Source organism: Pan troglodytes, chromosome 12, assembly GCF_028858775.2.
Source record: "Pan troglodytes isolate AG18354 chromosome 12, NHGRI_mPanTro3-v2.0_pri, whole genome shotgun sequence".
Lineage (NCBI taxonomy): Eukaryota > Metazoa > Chordata > Mammalia > Primates > Hominidae > Pan > Pan troglodytes.
In genome coordinates, this window is record NC_072410.2 from 79,704,730 (window position 1) to 79,727,527 (window position 22,798).

The 22,798-nt window shown below is 47.9% G+C and overlaps 1 long non-coding RNA gene across 4 annotated transcripts in view; it reads left to right on the forward strand.

The window, feature by feature from the left end:
• The window catches only part of LOC112208161 (uncharacterized), a 66,782-nt gene that overhangs the window by 18,615 nt on the left and 25,369 nt on the right, over positions 1-22,798 (forward strand). For all 4 annotated transcript variants that reach the window (XR_008546386.2, XR_008546387.2, XR_002942514.3 and 1 more), the window contains one exon: positions 19,773-19,930. This is a non-coding gene — a long non-coding RNA (uncharacterized LOC112208161). The remainder of the gene's footprint in view (positions 1-19,772; positions 19,931-22,798) is intronic.

Here is a 22,798-nt window from a genome sequence, read left to right on the forward strand (position 1 = left end):
TTTTTTTTTTTAAGTTAGCCGGGTGTGGTCATGCGTGCCTGTAGTCTCATCTACTCCAGAGACTGAGGTGGGAGGATTGCTTGAGCCCAGTTCAAGGTTGCAGTGAGCCATGATCATGCCACTGCACTCCAGCCTGGGCGACAGAGCAAGACCCTGTCTCAACTTTTTTTTTTTTTTTTTTTTTTTTTTTTTTTTGAGATGGAGTGTTGCTCTGTCGTCCAGGCTGGAGTGCAGTGGTGCAATCTCAATCTCAGCTCACTGCAACCTCCGGCTCCCATGTTCCAGCGATTCTCCCACCTCAGCCTCCCGAGTAGGTGGGATTATAGGTGCACCACCACACCCAGCTAATTTTTGTATTTTTAGTGGAGACGGGGTTTTGCCACGTTGGCCAGACTGGTCTCAAACTCCTGACCTCAGGTGATCCACTGTCTTGGCCTCCCAAAGTGCTGGGATCACAGGTGTGAACCACCATGCCCAGCCTTCAACTTTTTTGAAAAAAAGAAAAGCAAAAGGCCTGAGGAAGAACCCTGATTGGATCCACTTGAATCATGTGCCCAGTTCTGGGCAATTGCTGTGGTCAGAGGTCATTTTCCCAGATTGAGTCCCTTGCCTGCCCCTGTGCCCAGGGGGAGTGGGGCACACGGCAGACAAATCCAAGAACCTCCTTGCTGTGTACTTGGGGTCTCGTGTGGCAGAACTCCTAGTTGGCCCCCAAAACAATTTTCCCTTTTCTCTCATAGACCAAAAGGTGTTTACTGAAATAAAAACTACATTTTCCAGGCTCCCTTGCAGCTAAGGATAGCTACATGTCTAACAATTCTGGCCAATGGGATATGAGCAAAAGCATTGTCTGTGACTTCCAGATGGTGTCCTTAAAAGGAGGGAACCTGCTTCTGGGGCCCTCTCTCCCCGACTTCTTGCAGGCTAGAAGCCTATGTGATGGAGTGTCATCTTGGATCCTATGGGTGAGGGCAGGACCAGCGGGATGGCACATCAGTAAGTGAGTTAGAAGAAGCACAAGTGCCTGATACTATTTTGATCCCAAACTGTCTATGCCTGGACTGTTGCACAAGAGGAAAGAAACAGCGATCTTGTTTGAGCCACTCTTATTTTGGATCTCTGTTATATCAGCCAAGTCTATATCCTAATTAATGCATCTTGGGACCTTCTCTTGGTACACATTGCTGTGGGCTGAAACTCTATCTCTTGTGTGAGGACTAATTTTGTTCCCTGCATCCAAATCCAGAAAAATTCTGCCTGTGGCCAGCCTCCCCTCTGCTGAGAGTGTGGCAAGACACGTAACAGGGCCAGATCTGCTCACCCTAACCTGAGAAGTTAATTTCATTTTTCCCCCTCTATCCTGACTCCATGCTACTGGTATGTTCAAAGGATTTTGCATGTGGGTTAGAGCAGCCTTTGCTTCAGCTCAGGAGCTGCTATGGAGTGGAGGTCATGGCCCTCTCATCTGCTGGGGGTCCTGAGTGCTGGAGCCATGGAGAAATGTAAAGGTATCGCTCCCTCCTCCACTGAGTATGGGAGTGGTGCTCCTCTCATTAACGTAAGGGCTAGCGCAGCAAACAGCCCATCTCCCCTGAGACAGGGAACTAGAGGCCCAGTTACTGAGAGCTGAGCAATGGAACATTCAGGAAGAACTGCCCTTCTCCTGGTACCTGGGAATGTTCCAGCCCTAGGATCCCACCCAGATCCTCTGTGGCCTAAGGGAGGAAAAAGAAAGGGCCAGAGGGCCAGGTGTGGTGGCTCATGTCTGTAATCCTAGCACTTTGGGAGACCCAGTCAGGAGGATCCCTTTAGCCCAGGAGTTCGAGACTAGCCTGGGCAACATAGGGAGACCTCGTCTCTGTTATTTTTAAAACAGTTTTTTAAATATATAATTAAAAAAAGAAAGGGCCAGAGGGCAAAAGAACACTAGTGTGATAGGTCCTGGGCTCCTGGGATTGGGGAGAGGCAGTATCTGTGATGTGCTATAGGCCCGTGTAAGAGACGGGGCACAGAAAGTCATCGAATGGTTCTGTGTCTAACAATGCCCCACCCTCACTCCAAGCTTTCATAATTAAAGAAGCATAATTGAGTGGAGCCCATTTGGGAAAATCCAGAAGGAAACGTTGCCTCGGACCACAAAAACAGGCTGAGGCTGGGCTGGGCTCTTCCTTTCTTTCTGTGCTGATTGTGTTGAAGAACAATGGCAAGCAGGCCCACGTTTCTCTTAGAGCCTTCCTTGGCTCCCAAGTGGCTGGCTTCACCCCTTCTTCTTTCCTTCAAGCCTCCTCCCTTAGATGGGGGCTCCCTAAGAGCCAAAATGGTGCCTCTATCCTCAGACCGGAGTCAGAAGTCCCAGGGAGTCCCAGGGCCACAGGAGCCCACAAGCCCCACCTGAGCCAGCAGGAAGACAGTGTTCGGTTTCCAGGCTAGGCCTTTGTCCCCACCGCTAACCAAAACAATTCTCCACACTGGTTTCCCCTGACACCAGCATTGTAGCCAAGGAAGGAGCAGTGACTTTTTGATTCTCCCTCCAGTGGGGTACATTAAGCCCGAGGGACAAATGGGGCTGGTGACATGGTAGCGTGGGGGCGAGATGCTGACAGCTCACCCCTCCACACCCATGCCACTGTGAAAACATGCAGCCACTTGTAGCTTGTGAGGTGTAGCCAAGACTGACCACCCATGAGACCTGGGGTCACCTCCCCTCCCAGGACAGCCCGACTGACTTCCTTCTCTGCCGAAGCTGAGTCCTGATGTGCTGCTTGCCCCATCGGCTCTGCCCCTCCCCTCTGCTCTTGCACAACGCATGCTGGAGCTCTTGCGCCACGGTCAGCACACTCCCCTGTATCTTCAAGCTCTTTTTGGAATGTTGCCGCCTCCTCCAGGCCTTGAACCACCACCTCCAAGTGGAGGCTGTTTAATCTCACATTCTCTGCACCTCAGGGCTAAAAGATGTGGAGTTTTGGCCTTATTATTCCTCATTGTCATTTCCAGCACATTACTCCCAACCTCTTGTAAAACCCTGCGCCACTGACACTCCTGCCTCCTGCTATGCTGCCCTCCCTCCTCTCCCTGTCAGCTCCCAGCTCCCATGCACTGGAAACTCCAGCTCCAACCTTCTCTTCTCCACTCCATCTCCTGTCAGTATCCTAGAAAAATGGAGGGACCTATGTCCACACTCTGACCTCTGGCTTCCTTCACCCTCATCTCAAAGAATTCTGGCCTTAGCTATTCGTTTATCCCTGAAAACTTTACAGTCACCAGAAAGCCTCACTCCTTCTGAAATCAGAAATTCTCTCCTTCAACTATATGTCACCCCCAAGCCCGTCTGCTTCCTGGCCTGGGTGCCCTGCCACAGCTCTCTGTCCTCATGGAGCTCTCCAGTCCGTTGGTACCTTCACTCCTTCTCCATCCATCAACCCCTCCTGCCTTTACTTCTCTCCTTTCCCACTAAGATTCCGTGGCTCATGAATGAATCAACGGCAATATTCACACAACAGAATATCCTAAGCAGGCTAAGCACATGAGCCACAGCAACTGAACCAATGTGGATGAATCTTAGCAAGATACAATTAAGCCAAAAACTTAAGTCCCAAAAGGTTATGTAGAGAATGATACCCTTTTAATGAAGGTAAAGACAGCTAATATAAAAATATGTCTATAATTTTTGAAAATATAGAGAGATGCGGGCTGGGCGCGGTGGTTCGCGCCTGTAATCCTAGCACTTTGGGAGGCCGGGGTGGGCAGATCACGAGGTCAGGAGATCGAGACCATCCTGGCCAACATGGTGAAACACTGTCTCTACTAAAAATGCAAAAAAGTTATCCGGGCTTGGTGGTGGGTGCCTGTAGTCCCAGCTACTCGGAAGCTGAGGCAGGAGAATGGCGTGAACCCGGGAGGCGGAGCTTGCAGTGAGCCGAGATCATGCCACTGCACTCCAGCCTGGGCGACAGAGCGAGACTCTGTCTCAAAAAAAAAAAAAAAAAGGAAAAGAAAATATAGAGAGATGCAATAAAACCATATAAAAAGGAAAGCAGGGTTGCACCTTGTACACAGAATTCAGGATGATGACCACTTTGAGTGGAGAGAGGCAAAGGGATGGGTAGGGGAAGGGGAACAATATGGTGAAATGGGGGTCACTGTCAGAACTTCTGTTTGGGTGGTGGTTTTGCAGGTGCCTATTACATCTTTAAAAATAACAAATTAGGTTGGATATAGTGGCTCACGCCTGCAATTCCATCACTTTGGGAGGCCCAGGTGGGAGGATTGCTTAAGGTCAGGAGTTTGTGACCAGCCTGGGCAACATAGCAAGACCCTGTCTGTGTTTGTCCCTTTGTATTGCTATAAAGGAATACCTGAGACTGGGTAATTTCTAAAGAAAAGAGGCTTATTTGGCTCACAGCTCTACAGTCTTTACAAGAATAGCATCAGCATCTGCTCAGCTTCTGCCGAGGCCTCAGGAAGCTTTTACTCATGGTGGAAGTCAAAGTGGGGAGCACGTGTGTCACGTGGCAAGAAGGGAAGCAAGAGAGAAGGGAGAAGGTGCCAGGCTTTTCTTAAAAACCAGATCTCACGTGAACTACTTACCACTCATTACACTCAAAGCCATTCATGAGGGATCTGCACCCTTGACACAAATACCTCCCATTAGGTCCCACCTCCAGCTTTGGGGATCACATTTCAATGTGCAGTTTGGAGGGTATAAACATCCAAACTATATCAGAAAAGTTTATATATATTTTGAGACAGAGTCTTGCTCTGTTACCCAGGCTGGAGTGCAGTGGCACGATCTTGGCTCATTGCAACCTCTGCCTCCTGGGTTCAAGCAATTCTCGTGCCTCAGCCTCCCAGAAGCTGGCATGTGTCCCCATGCCCAGGTAATCTTTTTGTATTTTTAGTAGAGGCAGGGTTTTCCCATGTTGGCCAGGCTGGTCTGGAACTCCTGACCTCAAGTGATTCACCCACCTCGGCCTTCCAGTTGGAAAGCCAATTGGAAGATACAATTTGGCTTAATTGTATCTTGCTAAGATTCATCCACATTGTTTCATGTGTTTAGCCTGCTTAAGATATTCTGTTGCGTGAATATTGCCAGTTGATTCATTAATGAGCCACAGAATCTTAGTGGGAAAGGAGAGAAGTAAAGGCAGGAGGGGTTGATGGATGGAGAAGGAGTGAAGGTACCAATGGACTGGAGAGCTCCATGAGGACAGAGAGCTGTGGCAGGGCACCCAGGCCAGGAAGCAGACAGTCTTGGAGGTGCTGGGATTACAGGTGTGAGCCACCATGCCCTGCCCCAACCCCCAATTTTTTAAATTTTTAATTAGCTAGGCATGGTGGTACTTGTCTGTAGTCCTAGCTATTCTGGAGGCTGAGGCAGGAGGATCGCTTAAGCCCAGGAGTTCTAGGCTGCAGTAAGCCATAGTCACATTACTGCCCTTCAGCCTGGGTGACAGAGCAAGACCCTGTCTCTAAAAATAAAAAGAAAAAATTAATAGCTAATTAAATAAAAGTAAACCATGCATGGGTCAATGATGAGTGTATCAGGGAACCAGTGCTGTGGGTAGGTGTGGGGAGTCCAACAAAATAAAGATTCCATAGGTTATCATTACATTACTCTCTTGCAAATACACTGATCCTTCCTCATTGTCTCTCTACAGAATCCACAATCTCCCTGCGTCTGTACCGATCTTTTCTCATTCTTTCAATCACAATGGAAGAAGCATCCTAGTTTCTTCAGTCAAAGAAAAATTCCATGTCTTATTTCCTGAGTCCCATCTTTTCTTGTCTTCTCAAGGACTTTGTTCCTTTGGTTATCCCCTCGCTCTGTCTTCTCAGTGTCTCCCTCTCTCATGGATTATTTCCATCAGCACACAAACATGCTCCAGTCTCTCCCATCTGAGAAACAAATTTTTATTAGAGCAAAAGTGAGGCTGCAGGCCAGGCATGGTGGCTCATGCCTGTAATCCCAGCACTTTGGGAGGCCAAGGCGGGTGGATCACCTGAGGCTTGGAGTTTGAGATCAGCCTGGCAACATGGCAAAACACCATTTCTACTAAAAATACAAAAATTAGCCGGGCATGGTGGTGCGCGTCTGTAATCTCGGGTACTGGCATGTTGAGACAGGAGAATCACTTGAGCAGTGGAGGTGGAGGTTGCAGTGAGCTGACATTGCACCGCTGCACGTCAGCCTGGGCAACATACGGAGACTCTGTCTCAAACAAACAAACAAATAAATAAATAAATAAATAAACAAACAAAAATTAGGCTGCTGTAACAAAGAGACCCCAAAAGACAGTGTTGCAAACAGGCAGAAGGTTAGCTCCTGCAGGAGTCTGGGAAGGCAGAACCAGAGTGATAAGACAGCTGCTTCTTTCTGTTGCTCTCCCACCCTTAACTTGAGGTTTCCCTCCAAGGTGGTTGCTCTAGCCACTGACAGCACTTCCACCTTCCAGCCAGATGGAAAGGGAAAAAGAGGAAGAGGATATACCTTCTTCCTTTGAAGAGCATGGCCTGGAAGTTGCATACATCATGTCCGCTCACATTCCATTGCCTCAGACTTGGTCATGAGACATACCTAATTGTGAGGGAAGTTAGGAAATAGAGTTTCTAGCTGGCTGTTAAATGTGTTCAGATGAGTATTCCACCACTATTGAAGAAGAGGAGAATGGATATTGACAAAAAGCTAGCAATCTCCACTATACTCTGCACCTTTGTTTACCCAAATAAATGCACATTCTCTTCCCAAACATGGAACATGCTAATCCCCTACCCAAGCATGAAGCCCACAGGTCCTATCCATTACTGCAACTGTCTCAAGGTCCAGGCTTTCTTGGTAATTGTCTGATCTTTATATGAAGTTCAGATATTAGCCTAGTGATGAATAAACTAAAAGATAAGTCATCTATTTGTCCCCCTCCACCAGCCAACAACACATACGCAATATACAAGAGATGTAGAAACAGGATAACCACAATTAAAACTGCTATTTGGAAAGGGACGAATGGAGAACCCATAGCAGGCACAAAGCATAAAGTAAATCCCACCGGGCAAGAATTCCAAAGATTCCCTGCCTCCCAGGGAACTAAGTTCCTTAGTACTAATTCCTGGGAAACATTTCCTTTATCCATTATTCTCTGTGGCTCCTGGCTCTGCCTTTTGGGAGGTCCTTCCTTGTTTGTTGTCCTCCAAGGCCACATCTGAAGAGGCCACTGGAGAACATGGTGTGCTAGGGTGGCGAGAGTATGGGTTTTATAGCCCATTTCCTGCTGGTGCAGGTTTGAAAGCTCAGGGCTTGCTTTAGGTGTTGAGCAATCCCATAGTTGTGCAGGCCAGGCTTCCAGACTTTCATTAATTAATCTCCCTCAAAAACTTAGTATAACAATACAAAAATTAAATTTTAAAGAATGATTTTATTTATGATCATATTGAAAAACACAAAATCCTTAGGAATAAATTTAACAAAAGAAGTTCAAGACTTGTACATTGGAAACTATAAAACATCAAACATCATTAAAGGAAATTAAAGAAGACCTAAGTAAAGGAAAGACACCCTGTGTTCATGGATTGGAAGACTTAATATTGTTAAAATGGCAATATTCCTGGAAATGATCTACAGGGTCTATGCAATCCCTATTAAAATCTAGCTGCCTTTTTTTGCAGAAACTGAAAGCTGATCCCTATAATAGCAAAAACAATTCTGAAAAGAAAGAACAAAGTAGGGAGACTCACACTTCTCTCTTTCAAAACTTATTACTAAGCTGTAGTAATCAAGACAGTGTGGTACTGGTATAAGGATATACATGCACATATAGATCAGTGGAACAGAATTGAGCTCTAAAAATGAACCCTTACATATATGGTTAACTGGATGTTCAGCAAGGGTGTCGATACAATTCAGTGGAGGAAAGAATAGTGCTGGGACAACTGGATATTCACATTCAAAAAGTATTATTGAATCCTTACCTCACATCATATAAAAATTAATTCAAAATGGCTCATAAGAGGAAAAAATGCCATAACATAGTTATTAAATGTAAAAAGTAAATGAAAGTAAAACGTAAAAAGAAAGTAAAAAGTAAAGAAAAATAAAAGTAAAGTAAAAAGAAAAGTAAATGAAAATGGATCCAAAAGTAAAAAGAAAATGGATCCTAGAACTAAATGTAAGAGCTAAAACTAGAATACTTCATGACCTAAGATGAAACATTGGTTTCTTAGACATGGCACCAAAAGCACAAGCAAAAAAAGAAAAACTAGATACATTGGATTTCATCAGGTAAAAAACTTTTGTGCTTCAAAGAACAGCAGCAAGAAAGTAAGAAATATGACCTACAGAATGGGAGAAAATGTTTGCAAATCCTGTGTCTGATAAGGAACTTGTATCCAGAATATAAAAATAACTCTTATAATTCAACAGTAAGACAAAAAATCCAATTCTAAAAATATGCAAAGGGGCCAGGTGTGGTGGCTCACACCTATAATCCCAGCATTTTGGGAGGCTGAGGCTGGCAGATCACTTGAGTCCAGGAGTTCGAGACCAGCCTGGGCAAAATCCCATCTCTACCAAAAAAAAAAAAATATATATATATATATATGTATATATATATATATATATATATATTAGCCAGATGTGGTGGCACATGCCTGTAGTCCCAGCTACTCGGGAGGCTAAGGTGGGAGGATCACTTGAGCTTGGGAGGCTGAGGCCGCAGTAAACCATGAGTGCTACTGCACTCCAGCCTGGGTAACAGAACAAGACCCTGTCTCAATAAAATAAAGTGTGCAAAGGATTTGAAAAGACGTTTCACCAAAGAAGATAAACAAATGGCCAGTAAATACATGAAAAGATGCTCAACATCATTAGCCATCAGGGAAATGCCAATTAAAACCATAATGAGAAAGTACCCCACACCCAGTAGGATGGCAATAATAAAAAAAGGCAAATAATTACAAGTGTTGAAGAGAGTGAGGAAAGACTGGAACCTTCACACACTGCTGGTAGTAATGTCAAATGGTGCAGCCGTTCTGGAAAACAGTTTGGCAGTTCCTCAAGGGGATAAACATAAAATTACCTTATAACTCTGTACTTTCACTCCTAGGCATACATATATCCAAAAGAAGTGAAGACACATATCCACACAAAAACTTACATATGAATATTTATAGCAACATTATTTATAGAAGCCAAAAGTGGAAACAACCCAAATGTTCATCAGCTGATGACCAGATAAACAAGTTGTGATCTGTCCATACAATGGAATATTATTCAGCTATAAAAAGGAATGAAATAATGATACATGCTACAACATGGATGAATCTTGAAAACATTGTGCTAAGTGAAAGAAACTAGACACAAAAGGCCATATGTTATATAATTCCATTTATACGAAATGTCCATAATAGGCAGAGCCAAAGAGACTGAAAGTAGATTAGTGCTTGCCAGGGGCTGGAGGACTGGAGGGAAGGGAATTGGGACTGACTACTAAAAGGTACAGGATTTGTTTGTGTGGCAATGAAAATGTTCTGGAACTATGTAGCAGTGATGGTTGCACAACTGTGAATGTACTAAAAACAACTAAATTGTATACTTTAAGAGTGTGTAAAATAAGTGTGAGCTTTATTGTATATGAACTATATGTCACTATAGTTTTTTTTTTTTTTTTTTAAACAGTACAGTATACTTCTACTCTTTTGGTTTCCAATCTGGTCCATGAGCAACTAACTCAGCCAAAAAGCTGGTAGACACAGTTCTGAAGTCTGCAGACACATATATGCATATTATTTACTGGTTTGGCCATCTCTATACTCTGTGCTCTGTCCATCTCACACTGCTTGACTTAATGATAGTTTCTGAGGTTATCTGTCACAGTAGGTCTGAGTGAAAAAGCAACACTGTCAATCTGATCTTGACTGCTGGGCTAACGCCCATTGTCTGTCAGGGAATTCTTAACTGAGCTGATTGGGGAAGGCTTAGGGCCATAGTCTTATTTCCTGGTACAGCTGCCTCTTTGGAGCCACTTGAGACCACTGCTTCAGTTCACAGCACAAAAGCAGTTGGCTTTTTCAACATGTGGAAGCTCAAAATACAGGACTCTCAGTCAACTTAGATGATTGGCCACAGGCAGGAAGAGCTCCATCAGCAAGGCTGCATTCACTTTCATCTCTGCTTGCAAACTCCTGGCTCTATTCTGAGTTTCTTTGTCTTACAGAGCCCTGTACCAAGTGGAAAGAAGCCAATACCTACCAAAAATTGGACCTTTTCTAGCTACCTCGCCCAGAACTGGAAGCTCAGTAGGCATGTGAACTGCCTTCCAAGATATCATAAGAGATAGTGTTACCAAATGCTTTGCGTAATATGAGTCACCAGCCTTCCAACCTGAAATATCTGCCCACTGTCTGACAATATCCCTCATTCCTCATATTTAGAATTTTGCCACCACACCAACACTCTACTTCTAGATATACGATTCAATGTTAATTAGAATATGGTTTAGACTGCTGTCACAAAAAGACGTCAAACTACATTGGCTTGAACAAAGTAGAAGTTTGTTTTTCTACCATGTAAGTTGATGGTCTAGGGCTGATACCGTGGTTTAGTGGTTTTGGAGGACTCGGGCTTTTCATATCATATTAATTCATGATTCTCAGTATGTTACTTCCATCGCAGAGTCTAAGAAAGACAGCATCTGTCATAGGTTGGATTTCTCAGGGAACTGCCTCTGAGACAGAGATTTGCAGACAGGGGTTTTATTGGGAGATCTGTTGGGGTCATCCCTCATGGAATGAGGGAAAGGTATGAGAGAAACAGGGCTGGGTACAGGGGAGAGTTGAGCCGTGACAAAGTCACAACACAGGCCTTGGCCACCCACAGGAGCTCTGCAGCTGGGGTGGTCTTGAAAGTTGTCTCAATGAAGGCAAGGTGCTGAGCTTATTACCCCAGCAGTCATTGTATTTAGGCTCTGTGTGGTACCTCCAGGAAGGAGGCCTACATGTGGGAGACAAGTTTCTGGGGAAAGATTCAGCTGAGCTGTGAGCTGACAATACTCTTAGCAGTTGGGGGAAGGAGCGCTTATTTTGAATGGGGTATTGGGGAATACACCACAGGGTCCCCCAGAGCTGCTGTGAATCCTACCATGAGGTTTATCCATCCGGTGGGAGGTGGAAAGCCCCCACAGCACTTCCACTCATGTCTCATTGGCCAGAGTTAGCCACGCTATTGCAATGACCTGGAAGAGCCATGTGCTCAGCTAAAGGCTCAAGAACAAAAGCAAAAGTGAAAACTTTTGGGAGCCTCTGCCTATATTCTTTGCTTCCATGTCCATCTCCAGCCATTGCTCCAGTTGTCCGTTCCTCCTCAGAACCTGGCGGGGGCAGGGAGCCCCCTCACCATAATACAGAATCAGTGGGAGCCCTGAGCTTGCTTTCCTGCCACTAGATGGTCCAATATGAGGGTGATGTGGGACAGTGACAGAACATGAGGCATTAGATTCTCATAAGGAGTGCGCAACCAAGATCCCTTGTATGTGCATTTCACAGTAGGGTTCGTGCTCCCATGAGAATCTGATGCCTTTGCTGATCTGACAGGAGGCAGAGCTCAGGCGGTAATGCAAGCAATGGAGAGCAGCTGTAAATACAGATGTAGCTTCGCTCACTTACCCACCACTCACCTCCTGCTGTGAGTTCCTAACAAGCCACAGTCCAGTTCCTAACAGGCCATGGACCAGAACCAGTCCATGGCCCGGAGTTTGGGAACCCCTGCTTTAGGTGACAAAAGTGGAAGATGGTTACATAGTTTCCATGGGTCCTGATACAAAGCCAGGGCTGCTGGGGTTTAGTTTTGGTTCTTCCCCAGCTGCACAATGGGGATATGGCAGCACTGGATACCAAGATGCTGAGATGGGGTCATGTCCCAAATGATCCAGGAGCAGGATAGGGTGACATCATGGGACCACAGGAGCCAAGGTCCCCCCAGTCCCCAGCTTCCCCACTGGGACAACAACATGGCTCCCATATTCAGCTCACCTTTCATATCCAGCACTCCATGGTTGGGGCAACCCAGTCAACCTGGTAGATAGCTCTTTCTACTCTCTCCTCTTCCCTACAGCACCCCTACTCTGCATCCAAGCTTCTGCCTTCCCCCAGAGAGTAAAGAGGTGAGCTGCCCTTTGAATATGCAGTGTACGGCCCAAAGACACAAACTGTCAGGGGCCTCAACACATTTTGCATTCATTTCTATTCTTACTAATAAAACCTAGCACATAGTAGGCACTCAATAACTACTTGGAGAATGAATGTGTGCATGAATGGATGAATTAATTAATTAATTAATGGATAGATGCATACAATCACTGCTGAACTTTGTTTTCCATGACCCCCACCTCCACTCTTTGGGAGACAGCTCTTTCCTCTGGGATCCTTGCAAAGAGGCCATCATGCATCAGGCTCACCTTCCTCTCCCTCTAACTGAAACCCACAATGATGGGGCTCTGTCCACAGTTTGGCCCACTGCCCAGCTGGTAACGATGGCCCATGTCCCCATCAAATATAATTCTACATAATTAGTTCCAAATCTGTCGCTGGCCAGTGGTGGGGCTGGCAGACACAGGCAGTGCCACCCAGGGCCATGTGGGAAGCTGTCAGAGCCACGTCTGTGTACTATTCAGGGTGGCAGATGCCTACCTCCATGTCCTCCTGCCCCCCAGCACCCTCAGTTTGCCATCTCTCAGAACTGAAGTTGTATTTCCTTTCATTTCTCTTCAACATCTTTTCCCTGATATGATGTCTGCAGGTATTCATGCTCCTGTATAGTTCCCTCCCACACTGAATAGGGTTGCCCTGTTGAAACATTGGAATATTCTGGAAATGACCATGTGTGACTTCCAAGGCAAGGTCATAATAAAAAACATTGCAGCTCCTACCTTGTCTCTCAGATCACTAGTTCAGGGGAAGCCAGCTGCCATGTCATAAGGATGCTCAAGCAGTCCTACAGAAAGTTCCATGTGACCAGGAGCAGGGGCCTCCTGCCGGCAACCAGCACTAGTGGCAGGCATGTGAGTGTGCCACCTTGCAAGAAGCTCTTCCAGCCCCAGTTGAGCCTTCAGATGACTGCAGCCCCAGCTGACATCTTAACTACAACCTCATGACAGACCTTGAGCAGACCCTCCGGCTAAGCTGCTCCCAAATTTCTGACTCCCAGAAACAGTGCAAGATGATACATATTTATTGTTGTTTTAAGCTGCTAAGTTTTGAGGAAATTTGTTACACAGTGAGAGGTACTCAATACACTGAGTCACTCCCCTAACCCGTAGCACAGGCTGAGTCCCCAAACCTGCACTAGAGGCAACAAAGAGGGAGAAGCCCTTTCCATGGAGCTAACTGTGCATCTGGGGAGAAAGAGTCATCCTAAGTCCATCTGGGGCCCATGAGGGTTGGTGTGGGATCTGGTGGGGGTGGTCTAGGGCCTAGACCAAGTAGCCCTGGTATAGGACACCAGGAAAACAACTCAGGGCAGGATACAGGGAGTCCTTGGGCAGGGTCCTAGAGCTCCTGGGGGGCTTGGAAACACTAGGGTGATTAAAAGAGAAAGCACTGCAGGTCAAGGAAGCAACACAATTATCTGTGAGCCCTCTCAGTAATATAACCACAACACAACTCTATTACTGATACTACTAACCATAATGACAACCAGAAGAGCTACCTGCTCTCTGAAGCACGATGAACAGGTACTTCTGCATTGTCTCTTGCACTCTTATGTAAAACCCAGTGTATACATGCTTTTATTATACCCATTTTACAGATGAGAAAACTGCGACTCTGGGATGTTAAGAAAGTGGCTTGCCAAAACCCACCCAGCTAATAAGTGCAGGGCCAGGATTTGAATCTGAATAGTCTGACTCCACAGGCTCTATACAAGTGGCCTAGAAAGCAGTATGGGTCCTCCATGGGGCCTCCTGTTGCGCACCACAGAAGCCCTGGCTCTGAGGCCCACCTTGTCCCAACCCCGGTGTTAGCTGAGTGGCTGGAGCCATGGCTGCCCACAGGCCTAAGGCTGCCTCAGCACCCTTCTGGCCTGCTTCCTTCCTCCTTGGCTCCCTGGCCCCTGCACCTGCTGGATATTCTCCTTTTCCTAACTCTGGGGGCCTCTCAGGCTCACTGTAGGTGCTGCAAGGCAAGGCCCTTTCTGTATGCCCCTGGGCCTGTCCTGCTGCCTGTGACCCTTAACCTGAAGCACAAAAGGTCTGCGTGGGAATGGAAGCAGGGCATCAGCTGAGGGAGCTGTGTGTGTGGTCAGCCCAACCTGGCCTTGTACTGAGGAGTTTCAAAGCTTGAAGCCTCCTTCTTTGGGAGATTCTGCAAAGTTGCCAACCCCTTGCAAAGGAGCCCTGGCATCAGAACCCTCCCCAGGGGTGTCCCACGGAGTGGGGGTGCCCTGGGCCCTGCAGCCCATACTCCTTGAGGGAAGCAGGCTATGGGGCACCCTGGGCATAGCTCTGGGAGGCCTGCAAAGGATTTCTGTGCTGGGGGCAGGAGATACCCTATGGCGCGGCAGAGCATCCACAAAGTCCCCACCCATGACAGGGTCTCCTAGGTTGAGAGTGGGCTGGGGAGTGGGTTGGGCAGCCAGGGTGCCAATGCAAAGAGGCCCCACCGAGGTATGAGACACAAGCATCCCGGGCATGTCCTGCCGTACTCCCTGTGAGACCTGGGGAACAGCACCATGCCTCCCTGTGCATAAGGTGGCAGGAGGAAGAATTGACCGTCTGACCCTAGTGATTGGGGAGGAGGGCAGGGCCAGCACCTCAACCCACCCAAGCACAGGAAGAGGGGCGGCCCCACCAGCCCCGGCTGAGCTGACCCCCCGCCCTGTCAGAGGGAGGCACTGGTCTTAAAGCCACCTGCTTCCTCCACCCCACCTTCCATTTCCCAGAGAGGCCAGAGGCAGAGGGGTGCAGAAGAGAGAGCAGAGCCCCCTTGCCTGGGCACATCTGGGCTCACTACATGGGAAAGGGCCCCAGGACAAGGGAAGACGGGAAGAGACAGGCCAGGCCCAAGGAGGGAGAGGGCCTGAGATCGAAGATAGGAGAGAGGAAGACAAGAAGGAGAAGCAGAAATGAGAAGGTTGGAGAAATCCAAAGAGGCAGCTAGGGAGAGTGGGAGGTAGGCAGAGGGCAGGCAGGAGAAAAGAAATGATTCTTTTTGAACAGGCCCACGGCTCCTCCAGCACACTGACTCAAAGATGTGGGCAGCTGAGCCTGCCTGCTTTGTGCCGTGGCTTTCTCAGTCAGTCCAGGACCACTGGGAGGAGAGTGGTGGACACCCAGCTAGCGCCTCCCCCCTCAGGAGCACCTACAGTCTGTGATGACTGCCCCCAACACCCCAAGTCAATGTTTAACCATGGCCTGAGCCCAGGAATGTTCTATCTGGGACATGCAATTACAGGGGGTTGGGTTACAGTCCCACCACTGGCAAGGGCTTGGTGGCAGGAGATAAGAAGGTGGCACCAGGAAGGGTTGTGTGTGTGCTCAACCGTGGGCTCCCAGCACACCCCCGGGGCCGGCTCACAAGGCTCCATTGTTGGGGTCTGGCTCCCAGCCCATCGCCAGCCAGATAGGAGCAGCTGTTTTGACAAGGCAAGAAAAGCACACCCCAAGTTCGTACAGATCCCGTACCCCATTCTTATCAGGTGGAAGGTAGGGAGCTAGCAAAGCTAATGTTGATTTAGAGGAAAAAAAAGGAAGAAATATTAGCAATCATGGGAAAAGTCAGTTCCGGCAGCTGAAGGCAGGGTTGGGAGTGTCAAGGGCTGGGGAAGAGGCCCCACGGTTCTGGTGCTATGCTGGGTACTATGGTGTGGGAGTGGAAACCAGGCATAGCCATTCTGCTTCCGAGGACTTGAAGTCTAGTTAGGACAAGAATAGTTCATTTATTCACCTAAATATGCAGGCTCTGTTGTAGGTGCTGGGGGGATTCAAGTTGCTGAACTTCTAGTGGAATGTGCTTAAAAATAGAGAGCTGTGAACATCTGCACTTAGCTGCGGGGACAGGGCGAGTGAGACAGAGGGAAGGCGGGGATCACTCTTGGGTAGACAGGCGAGGCCCTGAAGGCTGAAGGAGAAATGCAGCTTATTACCAGGAGGCTGGGTGTGAATCCCAGCTCCTTCTCCACCAGCGGATTCTAAGAGAGGAATTTTGTCTGACTGAGCCGCAATCTATAAAATGAGGAAGACAGGAGAAACTACCTAAGGTGGTTAAATAGAGGATTGGAGGAGAGAAGTCACGCAGGTACTGAGCACAGGTGGCCCCTCTGGAAATCAGTATCACAAATGGGTAAATCACAGGCAGCTGGTCATCCAAGCTGGGAACTAAAGTGTGGAAAACGTGGGCTAGACCGCAAGCTGGTGCTGTAGGCTAGGATTGGGCTAGTTAGCACAGAGCGGGGACGGCAGCTCTGGGAGAGAAAGGAGGCCAGCCTGCCGTGAGGGTAGGGTCACGTCCCCTCTTTCCCCAGCATGAGGGGCCGGCACACCACAGACATAGAGGGCAGCTGCCATCACCACTCAAAAACTCTGCGACGCCAGTTTAAAGTGTGCTCTAAAATACAGATTTGGAAGAAATGAGCTGAGTAGATCACTTTAAGGATGAAAAAATCCCTAGAAAATGTCAGTTTGGGCCGGACGAGGTGGCTCACACCTATAATCCCAGCACTTTGGAAGGCCGAGGTGAGTGGATCACCTGAGGTCAGGAATTCAAGACCAGCCTGGCCAACATGGCAAAACCCTATCTCTACTAAAAATACAAAAATTAGCCGGGCATGGTGGCAGGTGCCTGTAATCCCAACTACTCAGGAGGCTGAGACAGGAAAATTGCTTGAACTCAGGAGGCGGAAGTTTCTGTAAGCCAAGATTGCACCACTGCACTCCAGCCTGGGTGACAGAGTGAGACTCAGTCTCAAAAAAAAAAAAGAAAGAAAGAAAGAAAAAAAGAAAAAGAAAGAAAAAGGAAAAGAAAAGAAAGAAAATGTGTCAGTTTATAGAATCTGCTGCCCCGAAAGCAATGAGTAAAGAAGCCCCTTCACTGAAGATTGGACACTGATGAAGAGGAAAGGGAATGGATGTTGTGGAAGGTTGGTTGCTGGGGACCCACCGATGAGAAAGAGCCACAGGGTGACCTCCTGTCTTGTGCATGCAAGTCATGCACTACTGTGGGTCTGCAACAAAGCTGCCCTGGGCAGACAAGGCATGGGAGAAAGAGGTTGTGTTAGTCTGCTTAGGCTGCCATAACAAAATACCAGACCGGGTGGCTTCAACAACAGACATTTATTTCTCACAGTTCTGGGGGCTGAGAAGTCCAAGATCAAGGTGCTGCCAACTTGGTTCCTGGTGAGTACTCTTGTCCTGGCTTGCAGATGGCTGCCTTCTAGCTGTGTCCTCATATGGCCTTTCCTGTATGTAGTAGAAGAGAGATCTTTTGGCTGGGCACAGTGGCTCATGCCTGTAATCCCAGCACTTTGGAAGGCTGAGGCAGGTGGATCATGAGGTCAGGAGATCGAGACCATCCTGGCTAACATGGTGAAAACCCATCTCTACTAAAAATACAAAAAATTAGCTGGGCGTGGTGGCATGCGCTGGTAGTCCCAGCTAGTCGGGAGGCTGAGTGAGGCAGGAGAATCACTTAAACCTGGGAGGCGGAAGTTGCAGTGAGCTGAGATCGCACCATTGTACTCCAGCCTGGGCGACAGAGCGAGACTCTGTCTCAAAAGAAAAAAAAAAAAAGAAGAGAGATCTCTCATATCTCTTCCTCTTGTTATAGGGACACCAGTCCTATGGGACTAGGGCCCCACCCTTCTGGTTGCATTTCACCTTAATTACTTCCTTAGAAGCCCCATTTCCAAATACAGCCACACTGAGGGGTTAGGGCTGTGACATGAATTTTGGAGGGGCACAAACATTCAGTCCACAACAGAGGCCTTCTTTGGTGTGCAAAGTAGAGACGAGAACGTAGTGTGCAAGGAGTTAAGACCTTTCCTAGGATTAGAACAGACTCACAGATACTATCTTCCTCCCGAGGCAGTTATGGCTGACAGCACAAGAGGAGCTACAAGGGGCCCATTGCTCCCTAGAGCCCTGAGAACAGTTGCTGGAGAAATTCTTAAATCAGTAAGAAACAGAGTTAGCTTCTGCAGTTATTAATTTCTACTAAGCAGAAACTTAGTAATGGCAATAATTGGCCATGCCCAAGTGTTTGCGTTTCTTTAAATCCTAACCATTGGTGGATAGCAAGTCTTTATGCTTCTTAGTTTAAGGGAAAAAAGTAATTACAGAAAAAGCATGCTAGGGTAGACAAAGAATACTATCTTCCATTTCCTAATTATGAATACCTTAGAAAATCTTAACTGGTTGGTTCACATTATAATGTTATTCATTGTATATTATTATTTACATTATGTATATACAAAATATGCATAGTATATTGTTCACTTTATATATTGTTACTCATGTGGTGATGGCTGAGTGAATAGCAGGCAGAGTGTTTGAGGGGGAAGAAAAATAAACTTTTAGGCAGCTTACCTGCCTGTTATTTTGTATACATCATCTCATTTAATCTTAATAACAGCCATGCAAAATTAGCATTAGTCCTATGTATTTATTTGTTGGCTTGTTTGTTTTAGGGAAAGGTTAGATGAAATTTCCTCCATTTTTACAAAGAGGGAAACTGAGGCTCAGAGAGGTGACGTGACTCTGAAAGTTCTCCAGCTAATAAGTGATAGAGTCAGGATTCATACTCCGGGATTTCTCATGCTGATGCCTATGTTCATTACATTCATTGCTACCCTGATTTTGCATACCCAGACCATTGAGGCCATAACAAATGCTGTGCACACAAGCACCCAGCCCCTTTACACGGCCCTATATGCTCACATGTACCTCATGTGTAGTGCTCACACATGTGTACACACAGGTCTGTGCCTGCCATATCCCCCTTGCTCACATGCAGCCACAGGTTGGCTACGTAGGTCCCAGCTGGAGAATGTCCACGTGATCCCGGCACGAGGTCAATATGACATCTGCTTCTTCTCCTTCTGAACATCAAGCTCTCAACCTCCAATCATGAATCCTTCTTTGCCTCATCCTTTTATAGAAAGTAGAGGCTACACACAGTTTCTGGGTCCTTTGTCTCTGTCTGCCCAATCTTGCAAGCTGGCCTTGATAGCAGCTCCTTTACACACCTTCAGTCCTGTGCCAGTTGACCCCACCCAGCAGGCAGCCATTTCACTGTGGGGCTCTCTGCATCAATGCACTGAACGGCACCCTGTTGCCCCCATTCCAGTGTTCGTTGTGCCTGACTCCCTACTTAATTTTTAAGACTTAAGTAAGTTAATTTCTTCAGGAAGCCTTCTCACCTCCCACTCAAGGCCAGGTTGGGTTCCCCTTCCCTGAGCACCCATGGTACCCTGAATCCACTTGTAAGAGCCCCCACCCTTCCTTGAGGTATGGATCTCCTTTCTTGCCTATAGTAGGACCTCTCCTACTAGACTGGGAGCTCTCTGAGGGGCAGGCACTGGGTCTGCTGTCCTTGTATTTGTGGAGGACAGCTCACAGCAGGTGCTCAGTTAGGGCTACCAAATTTAACAAATAAAAATACAAGATGCCCAGTTAATTCTGAATTTCAGATAAACAATGAATAGTAATAATAAAATAATAACAATGAATAGAAATATTGCATTATTTTATCTGTCAACCCAATGCCCAATAAATGTGGATTGCATTAATTCATAGGTGAATGAGCAAACAGCACAGAAAAAGAAAAAGCAGTATATGTGGAAGAAAGCAAGAAAAATCAACTGGCCTGGAACCTAAGACTTGTCCAAAGATGTCACAGAGAGTAAAATGAGAAAAATCCAGTAGCCCGTGCCCAGAGCAGTTCCTCGTACCCAGTGAGTACTCCATCAATAGTGACTGAGAGACTGAATGAATATTTTGCAGGAGGGAGGTGGTGTTGAATGCCAGAAAAAGTAGCAAGGATGTCAAAACAGAAATGGAGGGTGTGGTGGCGACAGTGGCTTTGGTCATGGGACATTTGAGGGAGTCAAGTGACCAGCAGGCTGCAGCCTCCAAGTCCCCAAAACTCAGATTCGCAGAGTGGCCATGTCCTTATGAGAAATCAAGACTCTCCTCTCGGGCATTGTAGGGATCTGTGCCTGCCTCGGCACAGGTGCAGTTCAGCAGTGGACAGGGCAGCCCAGGCTGCAGAGGCCTTCCCAGGCCCGCAGGCACAGCCACCCCCTCTAGCGGGACCTCCACTGTCAACCTTGGCCTGACTGGATGCCAGAGGATCACAATAAGTGCAGACCCCGGTTCTCCCCTCCCCATCACAGAGCAGAGGGAGCCACAGTTCCCTTGGGGCCCCTGGAAGCCCCCACCAGACTGGGCTTCCCCTGGAGCTCCGCATGCAGAACGTGGCCTTGGGGAGTTTCCCGAACCCTCTGAACCCTCTGAAACATGCGGCTGGGCTCCCAGGCCCCAGGCTGCCAGGCAGTGTTGTGGGGAGAGGGATGGTGTTGAGCTCCGGGGAGGAAACAGACCCCCATTGTCCCCCTGGGCCTGGCAGCACAAAGGGAGCCTGTGTCATGGCAGCAGATGTATGTGGCTGACTGTGGTGGACACCGGCCTAGGAGAAGCATACAGCCTGGGGACCCTGTCTGCTTCATGTCCCTCCAAGTGGGACCTGTGGGCTGGTTCTCTGTGCCTGAGGGACGGCATGTACGTGGGGGCCACTGGCTATCTCCGACGGTGCACACCGTGTGTTCACACCAGGAGGTCTGAGTGCAGGCAAGTGTATGCTTGCGTGTCTGCATGTGGCGATACACGTGTGCCTGGGCGAGTCTGCAAGTACGTAAGCATGTGGGTCTGTGAGTGTGCGCATCACATGGAGGGCAGGTGATGCTTCTGCGCACGTGGGAGCCCATGTGCCCAAACAGGCCGCCTTCCCCAAGAGCCTGGCCAGAAACGGCAGAACTGGCTGCCGAGCTTTCTTGGGAAAAAAAGTACCAAGGCTGGGACCAAGGCTCTGTCCAAGGGAGACTCAGGCTGTGCACACACACATGCACACACACACACACGCACACACACACAGTGGAGGTGCTGCATTCTGCCTGGTACAGTGTTAGAGGGCAGGGCGGGGTGGGGCAGTGGGGGGGTGGGTTCTCCTGTGGGGTGAGGGTCGCCCAGATGCTCCTGGGGCTTTGGGCGTGGCTGCCTCCTTCACTTAGCCTCTCCTTGTCTCTGGCCTTGCCTTCCTTTCTGCTTCCTAGCGTCCTGGACGATCAGGAACCTCTTTCGGGTTGGGGACGCTCACACAAGTAGTGGTGGGGTAGAAGGGCAGGAATGGCTGTGGTCTTCCAGGTTCAGGACATGCCCCAAGAGCTGCCTAGTATGGCCTTGCATCCCTCCCACCCCAACCCCCAGTGAATTGGATCCCACCCACTCAGCCTGCACTTCCAGCCTTACCAGAATCAGGAAATGAGATTTCAACTCCATTCAACTAAATCCAACAAATATTTACAGAGGATCTTCTAAGCACTAGGTTCTGTAAAGCTGGGAGGGGCAGGGAGAGGCCCTTTTCTGGGCCCTGCCTCCTGGGATGACTCCAGGTTCAAGACAACAAGGCCTTCCCTACGGCTTTGCTCCCTACTGACACCCACAGCTGCTGCCTGCACCCAGCACCCACACCCCTGCCCACTGGCCATGATTAGAGGCCCTGTCCATGAGGGATGCATGGAGGAGCCTCTCAGGGATAATGCCTACTGCACTGGTTCCCCCCTCGCCCCTCCAGGGGTTGCCGTATCCCCTGCGCCCTTTAGGAGATGGTGCAAGATGCTGAGGAACTCAGAAGCTTCGGTTTCCTTCTGATTATATTACTCTCCACAAAGACGGCTCCTCTGCCTTCAGAGTCCCACCCAGCAGGTGGGACTCTGGGGCTTTTGAAAATGGGCAGGCATCTCCCAGCTTATCCCATGGGAAAAGATGGAAGCTCCCTCCCTCTATCTTGGTCTCCAAGGGAAATGCGCCTTATGACCTTTTGGGTTAGGTGTAAAAATATTGTGAGTCAGTTTTTTTCTTCCATCTGGAAATTTAAGAATGACTTGCCAAATATTTAATAAATGGATTGACACAATGCCCCCTCTTAGTCCCAGTTTCAGACTGTCCTGAGTCCCCAAAAGTTTCTGTAGGAATTCCGGGGATGAAGGTGGGTTCCTCAGTGTGGGAAGTGTTGGGGGGCACCTTCCGGTTCTGACTCTCTTTCAGCGAACGGCTTCGTTATAACTGTGTAAGAGCCCCAGCGCGTCGCCAGTGTGGCTGGTTTTATAAAAATGATGCCTGAAACAGAATGTGCCCATACTTCATGAATGAGAGAGGTAAAGCAGAAAGCTCTTCCTTAGACAATAGGTTCTGTGGGTATCAAATCTGAGGACAATTTGTGCAGTTTTCTTTGACAAAAAGGTGAGTAGGTTCTAGATCACTGACCTTTTCTACAAGTGGCTATGAGCAGTGTGTGACCTCGGTGGGTATTTCAGACAAAAACAGTCTGTCTTACCATATTATAGTGAACATTTCAACAATAAGAGAGAGAAACAGCTTTCAAATGAAACATATGCTAGGGAGAGAGCATTTTGAAAATGGTTATTTGGAAATGTTTCCATCATAAGGTGATCTTAGTTCTGAAAACGATGTAAATATGTCAGTTATTAAAAACTCTATCTACACAATTAAAAAAACAAGCTCGGGGCTGGGTGCAGTGGCTC